This window comes from Anomaloglossus baeobatrachus, unplaced genomic scaffold, assembly GCF_048569485.1.
Source record: "Anomaloglossus baeobatrachus isolate aAnoBae1 unplaced genomic scaffold, aAnoBae1.hap1 Scaffold_396, whole genome shotgun sequence".
NCBI lineage: Eukaryota > Metazoa > Chordata > Amphibia > Anura > Aromobatidae > Anomaloglossus > Anomaloglossus baeobatrachus.
The window spans coordinates 111,718-122,590 of NW_027443298.1; the positions used below are offsets into that span (position 1 = coordinate 111,718).

Genomic DNA, 10,873 nt, shown 5'->3' on the forward strand with positions numbered 1-10,873 from the left:
AGATAAGGGAGGAGCAGAGAAGGAGATCTTGTGAGGATCTGAGGTTGCGTGCAGGTAGGTACCGGGAGACTAGGTCACAGATGTAGGGAGGAGACAGGTTGTGCATGGCTTTGTATGTCATAGTTAGTGTTTTGAACTGGAGTCGTTGGGTGATGGGAAGCCAGTGAAGGGATTGGCAGAGTGGCGAGGCTGGGGAGTAGCGAGGGGAGAGGTGGATTAAGCGGGCCGCAGAGTTTAGGATAGATTGGAGGGGTGCAAGAGTGTTGGAAGGGAGGCCAGAGAGCAGGAGGTTGCAGTAGTCGAGGCGGGAGATGATGAGGGCATGCACTAATGTTTTTGATGATTCTTGGTTAAGGAAAGCACGGATCCGGGAGATGTTTTTGAGTTGTAATCGGCATGAGGTGAAGAGGGCTTGGATGTGTGGCTTGAAGGATAGAGCAGAGTCGAGGGTCACTCCAAGGCAACGAGCTTGTGAGACTGGGGAGAGTAAGCAACCATCGAGTTTGATGGAAAGGCTTGTTGGAGGAGATGAGTGAGGAGGAGGAAAGACAATGAATTCTGTTTTGTCCATGTTAAGTTTTAGGAATCGCACAGAGAAGAAGGATGAAATAGCAGACAGACATTGTGGGATTCTGGTTAGTAGAGAGGTAATGTCAGGTCCATTATACTAGCAAACACTCAGTGTACCTAGTGGCATCCTATCTGTGGCTATTGGACTTTGCTATAGTCCCACTAGTGCCAAGACATTTGCAGAGCGCATCTGCCTGCGTTGCACACTCCAACTAATTATAAGTAAGCCATTATACTAGCAAACACTCAGTGTACCTAGTGGCATCCTATACGTGGCTATTGGACCTTGCTATAGTCCCACTAGTGCCAAGACATTTGCAGAGCGCATCTGCCTGCGTTGCACACTCCAACTAATTATAAGTAAGCCATTATACTAGCAAACACTCAGTGTACCTAGTGGCATCCTATACGTGGCTATTGGACTTTGCTATAGTCCCACTAGTGCAAAGACATTTGCAGAGCACGTCTGCCTGCATTGCACACTCCAACTTTTTTAAACTAAGCAATTATACTAGCAAACACTCAGTGTACCTAGTGGCATTCTATACGTGGCTATTGGACTTTGCTATAGTCCCACTAGTGCCAAGACATTTGCAGAGCGCATCTGCCTGCGTTGCACACTCCAACTAATTATAAGTAAGCCATTATACTAGCAAACACTCAGTGTACCTAGTGGCATCCTATACGTGGCTATTGGACATTGCTATAGTCCCACTAGTGCCAAGACATTTGCAGAGCGCATCTGCCTGCGTTGCACACTCCAACTAATTATAAGTAAGCCATTATACTAGCAAACACTCAGTGTACCTAGTGGCATCCTATACGTGGCTATTGGACTTTGCTATAGTCCCACTAGTGCCAAGACATTTGCAGAGCGCATCTGCCTGCGTTGCACACTCCAACTAATTATAAGTAAGCCATTATACTAGCAAACACTCAGTGTACCTAGTGGCATCCTATACGTGGCTATTGGACTTTGCTATAGTCCCACTAGTGCCAAGACATTTGCAGAGCGCATCTGCCTGCGTTGCACACTCCAACTAATTTTAACTTAGCCATTATACTAGCAAACACTCAGTGTACCTAGTGGCATCCTATACGTGGCTATTGGACTTTGCTATAGTCCCACTAGTGCCAAGACATTTGCAGAGCGCATCTGCCTGCGTTGCACACTCCAACTCATTATAACTAAGTTGCATTGTCAGGGATATTTATTCTTTATTATTCTGCTGTTAATAAAGCTAGACCACCACTGCAATCTTCACCACCTCTCAATTTTTACTACCACATTTTCAGTCCACAATCTTGTCGCAATCAACATGAGTGGCAAAATGACAGATGCTGGTGGAAAGGGGAAGAGGCGTGGTGGAAAAGGCAAAAAAGGTTTTGTCTGTGGGGAAAGTGCAGCAGCACTGAATACACGTTCAGAGACAACGCTGGCAGCTGGACACGACAAAATCTCCAAGGCGTAACTGGAGAGCTCTGGCCATTTTTCTAGGTTTGAAGCCCAAAAGGAGCAAGGCTCCAGTTGCACAGCCATGGCATCGATGTTCATTTGGAGATACTCCTGTATCATCCTCTCCAGCCGTTGAGTATGTGTCAGACTTGTTGTCTCTGGTGGCCTTGCAAAAGAGGGTCTAAAAAAATTATGAAAAGATTCCATAAAATTGCTGTTACCGGCACCAGATACGGTCCTACTGGTACGGGTAGACTGTTGAAGATGACGAGACCGTCCCATGTTTGTCAAGTTACAACTGGGAGATTCCCTACCTGCACGGTTGTTTGGTGGAAAAGCCGAGCTAAGATCGAGTAACAGCTTCTGCTGATACTCCTGCATACGTGCGTCCCTTTCTATGGCTGGAATTATGTCACAAAATTTGGACTTGTACCGGGGATCTAATAGTGTGGCAATCCAGTAGTCATCATCACTTCTAATTTTGACAATACGACTGTCATGTTGGAGGTAGTGCAACAAAAAGGCACTCATGTGTCTTGCGCAGCCATGCGGACCAAGTCCACGCTGTGTTTGTGGCATAGAGGTGCTACCCGTTCTTTCTTCCTCTGACATCTCCCCCCAACCTCTTTCAACTGAAATTTGACCAAGGTCTCCCTCATCCGCTGAGTCTTCCATGTCCATGGACAGTTCGTCCTCCATTTCTTCATGTTCTCCTGCACCTTGCTCAACATTTCGCCTGCTACTATGCGCCCTTGTCGATCCCTGTTCCCCATGGTCCCATGCCTGCTGCGTTGGTGATGATGAACGTCTGGACCTTGGTGATGTTGTTGTCCCTTGCGCATATGAATCCTCCTGTAGTTCCTCCCCTTCATGTTGTCCCACCCCCTGACTCCGAATAGTGTTTAGCGTGTGCTCCAGCATGTAAATGACTGGAATCGTCATGCTGATAATGGCATTGTCAGAGCTAAACATATTCGTCGCCATGTCGAAACTGTGCAGAAGGGTGCATAGGTCCTTGATCTGAGACCACTCCATCAGGGTGATCTGCCCCACCTCTGCATCTCGTTGGCCCAGGCTATACGTCATGACGTATTGCACCAGGGCTCTGCGGTGCTGCCACAGTCGCTGTAACATGTGGAGAGTTGAATTCCAGCGTGTCGCCACATCGCATTTCAGGCGATGAACCGGCAGGCCGAAAGACTTCTGGAGCGATGCAAGTCGCTCTGCTGCGGCGCTTGAACGGCGGAAGTGAGCTGACAGTTTTCGTGCCCTGTTCAGAAGGCCATCTAGGCCGGGATAGTGTGTTAAAAATTGCTGGACGACAAGGTTCAACACGTGAGCCATACAAGGTACGTGTGTCACAATGCCCAGGCGAAGTGCCGCACCCAGGTTTGCAGCATTGTCGCACACGGCCTTACCAGGCTGCAGGTTGAGTGGAGACAACCATTTATTAAACTCGGACCGCAGAGCTGACCACAACTCCTCAGCTGTGTGACTCTTATTCCCAAGACATGTCAAGCTAAAGACCGCCTGATGCCGTTACGCTCTGCTGCCAGCATAGTAATGAGGCGTGCGTGATTCCTTCTGCGCAGTGAGAACGCTGGTGGCCTGACCAGGCAGGCTTGGGGCGGAGGTGGAGGACCCAGATGAGGTGGAGGATGCAGAAGCTGTGGCGGAACTTGGACAGACAGAGGATTGACACACAAGTCGTGGGGACGGCAAGACTTGTGCAGCAGACCCTTCACCATCTATCACCATAGTTACCCAGTGCCCAGTCAGCGACATGTAACGTCCCTGTCCATGCTTACTGGTCCAAGTATCGGTGGTGAAATGCACCCGTTCACACACAGAGTTTCTCAAGGAAGCGGTGATGTTGTGTGCGACATGCTGGTGTAGCACGGGCACACCTTTCTTAGAGAAGTAGTGGCGACTAGGCATCTGGTACTGGGGCACAGCGACAGACATAAGGTCTCTAAAATCCTGTGTGTCCACTAGGCGGAAAGGCAGCATTTCGGTAGCCAACAGCTTACAGAGGGATAGAGTCAACCTCTTAGCTTTGTCATGGGTCGGAGGAAGTGGCCTTTTATTTGACCACATCTGAGGGACAGAGATCTGGCTGCTGTGTGTAGACGGTGTTGAGTAGGGTGTCCCTGGAAAAATGCAGGTTTGTGAGGAAAGTGCAGGCGGAGACATGATGTTGCCTTCATCCAACGTTGGTGCTATCGATGTCTGAGAGAGCTGTACACACTCACTTGTTTCCCCTTCCAAACCAACTGACGACCTTACAAGCAAACTGCCTGTTGCGGTTACAGTGGTGGAAGTTTGGCGTGGAAAAACAGGTGTGACAGCTGTCCCCACAGTCCTAGAAGATGAAGAGCGCGCGGATGCACTGGAAGGGGCGGGCGGTGGATGGTTCGCTCTTGCAGCATTGCAGCACAGTGAGCTTCCCACCGGGACCTATGATATTTATTCATGTGACGATTCATGGAAGAAGTTGTCAAACTGCTGAGGTTTTGACCTCTACTAAGAGAATCATGACAAATTTTACATATCACATGATTTGGGCGATCTTTTTCTATGTCAAAAAAGGACCAGGCTAGGCAAGGCTTAGAGGCCATGCGACCTGTTGATCCACCCCGAATAATGCTCATAGGCAGAGTGGTGGCTGAGGATGCAGTTGTAGACGTGCTACCAGTGCTCCGACTCTGTCCAGGAAGGCGCAAGGTAACTTCGTCGTCGGTTGCATCCTCCTCCACCGCCTCTGTTGACCTCCTCGAGTGCCTGACTGGGGGTTGACAGTAGGTGGGATCTAGAACTTCATCATCAATTGTTGTGTTTGCACTCCCCTCCCCCTCAGACCGAGCCTCTTCTTGCCCTGACCGAATATTTAAGTTGTCATCCCAATCGGGTATCTGCGTCTCATCTTCATCAGTATGTTCCTCATTGTCTATAACCACAGGTGTTACAGTTTGTGACAAAGGGTCAACATTATGCTCAGAAACTTGGTCCTCACGGCCTGAATCAGAGTCACAAAGGTTCTGGGCATCACTGCAGACCATTTCCTGTTCTGTACTCACTGTAGCTTGGGAGCAGACCTCTGATTCCCAGGCTATAGTGTGACTGAACAGCTCTGCAGACTCAGCCATCTCAGTTCCACCATACTGTGCAGGGCTGATGGAGACTTCAGAGCTGGGAGAAATCAAGTGTGATTGGGATGACAACTCAGAGGACTGGTGTTTTTTGGATGCGGTACTTGAAGTGGCTGAGAGGGCACTTGTTGGACCACTTGAGATCCATTCAAGCATTTTCCTTTTTTGCCCATCATCTACCTTTCTTCCTGTTGTTCGTGTCCGTAAAAAAGGGAGCACATCGGATTGTCCACGGTAAGTAGTAGACATCTTACTTTTGCTGGTAGATGGTCTATCTTCAGCAGATGATAATGGAGCTTTGCCACTTTCCCCACAGACAAAACCTTTTTTGCCTTTTCCACCACGCCTCTTCCCCTTTCCACCAGCATCTGTCATTTTGCCACTCATGTTGATTGCGACAAGATTGTGGACTGAAAATGTGGTAGTAAAAATTGAGAGGTGGTGAAGATTGCAGTGGTGGTCTAGCTTTATTAACAGCAGAATAATAAAGAATAAATATCCCTGACAATGCAACTTAGTTATAATGAGTTGGAGTGTGCAACGCAGGCAGATGCGCTCTGCAAATGTCTTGGCACTAGTGGGACTATAGCAAAGTCCAATAGCCACGTATAGGATGCCACTAGGTACACTGAGTGTTTGCTAGTATAATGGCTAAGTTAAAATTAGTTGGAGTGTGCAACGCAGGCAGATGCGCTCTGCAAATGTCTTGGCACTAGTGGGACTATAGCAAAGTCCAATAGCCACGTATAGGATGCCACTAGGTACACTGAGTGTTTGCTAGTATAATGGCTTACTTATAATTAGTTGGAGTGTGCAACGCAGGCAGATGCGCTCTGCAAATGTCTTGGCACTAGTGGGACTATAGCAAAGTCCAATAGCCACGTATAGGATGCCACTAGGTACACTGAGTGTTTGCTAGTATAATGGCTAAGTTAAAATTAGTTGGAGTGTGCAACGCAGGCAGATGCGCTCTGCAAATGTCTTGGCACTAGTGGGACTATAGCAAAGTCCAATAGCCACGTATAGGATGCCACTAGGTACACTGAGTGTTTGCTAGTATAATGGCTTACTTATAATTAGTTGGAGTGTGCAACGCAGGCAGATGCGCTCTGCAAATGTCTTGGCACTAGTGGGACTATAGCAAAGTCCAATAGCCACGTATAGGATGCCACTAGGTACACTGAGTGTTTGCTAGTATAATGGCTTACTTATAATTAGTTGGAGTGTGCAACGCAGGCAGATGCGCTCTGCAAATGTCTTGGCACTAGTGGGACTATAGCAAAGTCCAATAGCCACAGATAGGATGCCACTAGGTACACTGAGTATTTGCTAGTATAATGGCTTACTTATAATTAGTTGGAGTGTGCAACGCAGGCAGATGCGCTCTGCAAATGTCTTGGCACTAGTGGGACTATAGCAAGGTCCAATAGCCACGTATAGGATGCCACTAGGTACACTGAGTGTTTGCTAGTATAATGGCTTACTTATAATTAGTTGGAGTGTGCAACGCAGGCAGATGCGCTCTGCAAATGTCTTGGCACTAGTGGGACTATAGCAAAGTCCAATAGCCACGTATAGGATGCCACTAGGTACACTGAGTGTTTGCTAGTATAATGGCTTACTTATAATTAGTTGGAGTGTGCAACGCAGGCAGATGCGCTCTGCAAATGTCTTGGCACTAGTGGGACTATAGCAAGGTCCAATAGCCACGTATAGGATGCCACTAGGTACACTGAGTGTTTGCTAGTATAATGGCTTACTTATAATTAGTTGGAGTGTGCAACGCAGGCAGATGCGCTCTGCAAATGTCTTGGCACTAGTGGGACTATAGCAAAGTCCAATAGCCACGTATAGGATGCCACTAGGTACACTGAGTGTTTGCTAGTATAATGGCTAAGTTAAAATTAGTTGGAGTGTGCAACGCAGGCAGATGCGCTCTGCAAATGTCTTGGCACTAGTGGGACTATAGCAAAGTCCAATAGCCACGTATAGGATGCCACTAGGTACACTGAGTGTTTGCTAGTAAAATTGCTTAGTTTAAAAAAGTTGGAGTGTGCAATGCAGGCAGACGTGCTCTGCAAATGTCTTTGCACTAGTGGGACTATAGCAAAGTCCAATAGCCACAGATAGGATGCCACTAGGTACACTGAGTTTTTGCTAGTATAATGGCTTACTTATAATTAGTTGGAGTGTGCAACGCAGGCAGATGCGCTCTGCAAATGTCTTGGCACTAGTGGGACTATAGCAAGGTCCAATAGCCACGTATAGGATGCCACTAGGTACACTGAGTGTTTGCTAGTATAATGGCTTACTTATAATTAGTTGGAGTGTGCAACGCAGGCAGATGCGCTCTGCAAATGTCTTGGCACTAGTGGGACTATAGCAAGGTCCAATAGCCACGTATAGGATGCCACTAGGTACACTGAGTGTTTGCTAGTATAATGGCTTACTTATAATTAGTTGGAGTGTGCAACGCAGGCAGATGCGCTCTGCAAATGTCTTGGCACTAGTGGGACTATAGCAAGGTCCAATAGCCACGTATAGGATGCCACTAGGTACACTGAGTGTTTGCTAGTATAATGGCTTACTTATAATTAGTTGGAGTGTGCAACGCAGGCAGATGCGCTCTGCAAATGTCTTGGCACTAGTGGGACTATAGCGAGGTCAAATAGCCACGAATAGGATGCCACTAGGTACACTGAGTGTTTGCTAGTATATATGGCAAAATTATAGATGGAAAGGGAGAAGGGGAGGGGGGGAGAGAGGAGGCTGTAATTGACTACAAGGGTATGAGTTATGAGTGATCATAGGGATAGTGTTACATAAGTGGAAATACCTATGGAGGACCGGATGTGTAAGCGCATACCTTATACAAACCTATAGAGTGCTGATGGGTGAGAGTGTGATGTTAGATATAAGACATCCTATAGTGAATAGTGAGCCGTAATCAAGTGCAACAGGGATATTTCACGTGACTATGGGAACATGGAAGGTAAAGAAAGGGGAGAAAAAACTGTTAGACAAGGTAATCAGACATAATGTAACCAGTTGATCAGACATGACAAACATGACAAATAAAAAACAAGGAAGAATGGAACTCCATACATAGTGGAACCATATATAGTGTGAACACGAAAAAGAACCGGGCGTTAGAAAAAATGTGCACGGCCCAATGAATCAAGTCGGTTCTTCATATTCATGGTTTAAGCCCTTGGGTTCCAACGTGCCCAGAGTATATATCCAGAAAGATTCCCTTTCTTTGAGCTTCCTAATTCTATTGCCTCCTCTGCGTATGGCTGGGACATGTTCGATGACTTGGAATCTTAATTGGGCCACTGTGTGATTATGCGTCACAAAATGGTGTGGGACTGGTAATAGAATCTGCTTACAATGTATTGTTGACTTGTGCTTAGCACAAAAAAAGGGAATCTTTCTGGATATGTACTCTGGACACATTAAAACCCAAGGGCTTAAACCGTGAATATGAAGTACAGACTTGATTCATTGGGCCGTGCACCATGTCACCATGTGTGCAATTGCATTGTCCAATGGCTCACAATGGTTATGCGTTTTCATTGGATGGATAATCGAAGCCATGTTTTTTTCCTTTCTCTTGGGTTTGTTGTGTGAGTAGCCTATAGGATTAAGTTAGTTACCGCAGGCAGTGGATTTAGCTTCCTGTCTTTGGTCCAGTGGTAGATTGATTGTTTGGTCTATGAGCTGTTATGGGTTTTAATCCAGGTGAATGCCCATGGGCTGCCTATAACTGTGTGAAATATGTAGTTTTACTGGGCTGGGATGAGAGAATCCATCGAAGCATGGTGTAGGGATTGTGGTTCCTGTGTGCTAAGAAGAAAGGCTAGCACCAGCCAGAAAGCCCCATTACAGCCAATAATCAACCGCTAGCCGCTGGAACTCGTTGCTCTAGATCATGTCAAACTCTCACCAAGCAGGAATAGATACATTAGCCCACCATCCCACCCAAAGAGCAACTTCTGCTGCGCAGCTGGCTTTCTAGGCAGCAGCGCTATTGTGATGTCAGCGGGGGACATTGTGACAAGCCAGTGTTCCGTCACTTCATGTTGTGCACTGTTCAAACGGAAAATACATCAACAGGCAGACTACAGAAAAGCTTACTGACAAAGGATAGAGAGGGGCTTTCTCAGAGGGCTTTTTACAGTTTGTCTATTCCCAATTAGCCGTTTAAGTATGCTTAATGAAAGTACTAATTCTTTCATAGGCCGCCCATTCTTAGTATTTGACGTTCCTTATATTGCGGTATCAGGCTTCGCAGCAGGTTGCAAAACATTCATCACCCATGACTGTCCCCAATTGGGCTCAGAAGCTAAATGTCTATCATGACCTCTCTTTTTGAAAGTCCAAGAGCAAGCAAACTCTTCCTCCAGGAGAGGGAGCCAACAGATCACTAAAGACATCATCATTGCTCAAAGAAAACACCGAAAAACAATGGAAGCTTTAATTGGAGTGGAATCTGATAGCCAGCACCTGATGCCAAGTCTGCATCTTCTAACACCTGCAGTCACTGCAGCAGCTGAATCCAATGTGTCCAAAAGGGATCTATTCTATTCAATTGCAAATGATCTAGATAAGACTGAGAATAAGATACTGCACGGGACATAGCAGAGTTGGTCAAGTTGAGTGGAGATGAGTTTGCTATTTGGCACAGCTTTTGCATCAATAAAGCAAGTAAAAGGTGTGAAAGATAAAAAAAAAGGGTGAAAGTGTGAAAAGTGAATTGGCCAAATTGAGGTGCATATAAAGTTTTTGCTTTCTTTCAATTCACTAATGAGGCTCATTTGAATCAGGTGAATTGAGTTCTGCTTTTGGAAACTCGGTTAAGAAGGGGTGCACCGGTCCTGGAGGTACTGCAATACCAGGTCAATGCGTGGAGTGGACAGAGCAAGATTTTTTCCATCTCCTTGTTCTAAAAATCCATTTAATATATGGTCCCTAGAGAGGGGACGTATCAGATATTAAACTGATAAGAACAGATTTAATTTTTTTTTTTTCTGTTTATCAGTAGGACTTCAAAATAACAAAGGTGATCGCCTCCCGTTGCCTGGGAACCGTCCAGGCACAAGAGGGCTATGTGTCACCAGAAGGCGCACACACTCCCTCAAGGCCGGCAGACGTGCAATCCCAGGCACCTTCCAGTACCGACCAAGGTAGCGTCCTCCGAAACTACACTTGATCTTAGCCAAAAGGCTGAGAAGCTATAACCCGAATTGGTTACGGCCTTGAGTGGCACCCTGGCCTATACCGGACACATCTTAGGGAGAGGGAGACAAACCCACGCCTACAGAAGACATTTTGTCACCCAAGCCAAACCCTTGAAAAGGCTGTTTTGCAGAGCAAAAACAAGGAGAATGGTACTTTTTGCAGCCGCCGCCCACTGCAATGAATCTGAATAACTCCTCCTTTTGGGCACAAGCACCTCCCCTCCCCCTTGCAGTCTTTCCAATTCATGATACAAAAAGACGGACGGACAGGACAGGACAGGACCATCTGCCTGACTTTCCGTCACTGCCACCCTTTGCCATCCTTGCCCGTAGAAAGCCCTTTCATCATCCCCAAACCCTAATCTTTTCCCTTCCCTTCCCAGCTGCGTCTCACTCCCTTTCATTAGGAAGTGAGCGCAGCCTTTTCTCCGTTCTGCACATGCGCGACGTTAAACACA

At 46.8% G+C, this 10,873-nt stretch overlaps 1 pseudogene; it reads right to left on the reverse strand.

The window, feature by feature from the left end:
- Positions 1-10,036: 10,036 nt before the first annotated feature.
- On the reverse strand, positions 10,037-10,242 carry LOC142276292 (U2 spliceosomal RNA; annotated as a pseudogene).
- Between the last annotated feature and the right edge of the window lie 631 nt (positions 10,243-10,873).